The sequence below is a fragment of the Mustela putorius genome, unplaced genomic scaffold, assembly GCF_011764305.1.
Source record: "Mustela putorius furo isolate JIRA1106 unplaced genomic scaffold, ASM1176430v1.1 tig00003845_pilon_pilon_pilon, whole genome shotgun sequence".
Lineage (NCBI taxonomy): Eukaryota > Metazoa > Chordata > Mammalia > Carnivora > Mustelidae > Mustela > Mustela putorius.
The window spans coordinates 88,601,153-88,603,633 of NW_025421998.1; positions in this window are offsets into that span (position 1 = coordinate 88,601,153).

Below are 2,481 nucleotides of genomic sequence, written 5' to 3' on the forward strand. Positions count from 1 at the left end.
CCTCATGTAAAATGATTTTTTTTAAAGATTCTATTTTTCAAGTAATCTCTACTCCCTGCACAGCTGTGGAACTCAACAACCTCAAGTCACACACTCTACCAACTGAGCCAGCCAGGCGCCTCATTTTTTTTTTTTTAAACATGCAAAATTATTTCTAACAACTCCAACAGTTCACCTGTATTAGACCACCTAATATACCTGTTTTCTTCACATGGTTTACAAGATATCCAGAATTTTTGATGTAGAAATCTTGAAGACTGAAACCTGCATCCTAATGTTGGCATCCTTCTGTTCTTTGTGAAGTTGGGACAAAAAGAGGGGGATTTTTTTTTTTTTAAAGAAAGTGGTAGATAGCCTGTCTAGAGATTTGGCCATGAGAGAGGGCACGCCGTCCTGCTGCCCGGTTGGGCTAGTCCTGGAGCCAGTGAGACATATGTCCTCTGCCCAGGCTGAAATAATTGTCCCAGTGTGGAACGAGTGTGGTAAGATGAGGGCAAGAGCAAGGTGCTCCTCCTGGAGTATTAACTTTTAAATATCTCAGACGAGTACCATATCCCTGTACACCATGAATTTCTTTTTCCAAAAGAGCAGGAGTTCTCCAGAAAAATGGAGGTTTGCGTGTCATCTAACACTGGAGCCCCGACAACAAAGCATCCCTGGAGGAGAATACATCCGTGTCATACATTTTCCTTCGCTAAGATGTGCAAGAGAGATGTCTAAATGCAATCTCAACGCGATGGTTTCGCCCAAGACTTGGAGGCCATTTCTTGTGTGGGAGCATGATCGCTTTTATTTGAATGCTGTTACTGCACGTGCACAGGAATGGTGGTGGTTATTGGTCCTCTGGTCTGGGAAGCCTCCCTATGCTCTAAAGATTTTCAGGGGTGGGATTTATTTATGTATATATGTATTTATGTATTTTGGGGTCAGTGCATGAGCCTGTTAAAACCAACCCCCAGGGGGCAGCACTTGGCCAGCTTGGTGGCCAGACGCAGAAACCTGACTGGTCATGTTGCCGCCCCAAGGGAAGAGAGAAGAAAAAGGTCAAATATTTCCCCACTCCTTCTTTCATGTAGTTACAGTTCTTTTTTTTTTTTTTTCCCCTGACCCTTCACCACTTTTGACAGAATGGGCTAGGGGAAGCATTTTTCCTAGACAGAGATTTCGTCATTCCCTGGTGTCATTTTTAATTCATTTGCTTGCTTTTGCAAGCCACAGTCTCTTCAAAGTTCAGCTTCCCTGGTACCCGACAAGCCTTTCTTAGGTTGTTCTTCCCTCAGAAACATACTCAAATTGCCTCAATGTTGCGGTTCCTGATTATGTTTCCTGCTTTTGTGTTTTGCATAATTGAATTTTGCAAGTTTTTGGCTGACTTGTATAATACTGTTTGTAGTATTAAATCATGGCTTACCTCACAAGCAGATCTGGCTATGGCCTGAGAGTCTAACACACTGGACTATGAAGGGAATTTAAACCACCGATTCCAAGAGGAAAAATGAAACATCCAAAATATTAGAATATTTTAATCCTTCAATCTCCCTCTTATGACAAAGTTAGTTGGCCAAGTGATAGGAAGAATGAAAGTCACTCTTTTTCCACAGGTTGCCACGTTTTATTTACTGGAGGATGATCTGGCTGTATCGTCTAGCCTTTAAGACACTGGGATCTTAAGTTGCCAAAATAAATTTTAACTTTCTTGGACAATGTTCTAGGGGTAAGCTAGAGTGTCACCCTCTCTTCCTATGTATCCATAATACAGCCACATAGCTCGTGCTTTTTAAGTCAGAGCTGGCCATTTAAGCTTACACTTACTCTGATTTGGCAGGAATACATTTTTAAACAGTCATCTAAAAATTCTTCTTATTATAAAAAGCTTTAAAGAGCCACAAAAACAGAGACTATAAATAGCACAAAGAACACTCCTATGCCCGTCTAGCCCCCAATTGCCACCTCATTCACTTACGACTCCTGTTCTGTATAGATGCCCTCCGTCTTCCCCGGCTGGCACTGGATTATTCTGGAATAAATGCCAAACATCAAGCGGGATAGATTCCAAAAAGGAAAACAGCTTAAGTAGTCTTTGCACAGTTCGAATGGAAGCATCAGTATTCTGTTTTGAACTTTGCCTTTTCTCGGTACTTCAGAGAAACCTCACGGCAGCCTTTGTTAAGTTGTCCAATTTGAGTCTTGGCTGTATACAATCTGTATTCCCTCTGGTTGCTGTCTGGAGACCTGTTAGTCTGTTACGTGTGATTTCTGCTGAATAATGCGAGATGATTTGGTGACTCTGATGATAAATTCAACTGTTTTAAAGATGAAAATGTTCCTGAGACTATTTTAAATAATTCTGAAACCAATTGCATAGGTTTAAGAAATGAGTAAATTTGTTGTTCTTGTAAATCAGGTTACTCACTATGGGAGAAGGGAGATAGAACAAGGAAGCAGATAAAGAAGAATGCTGTTTTATCAGTTTTGAACTGG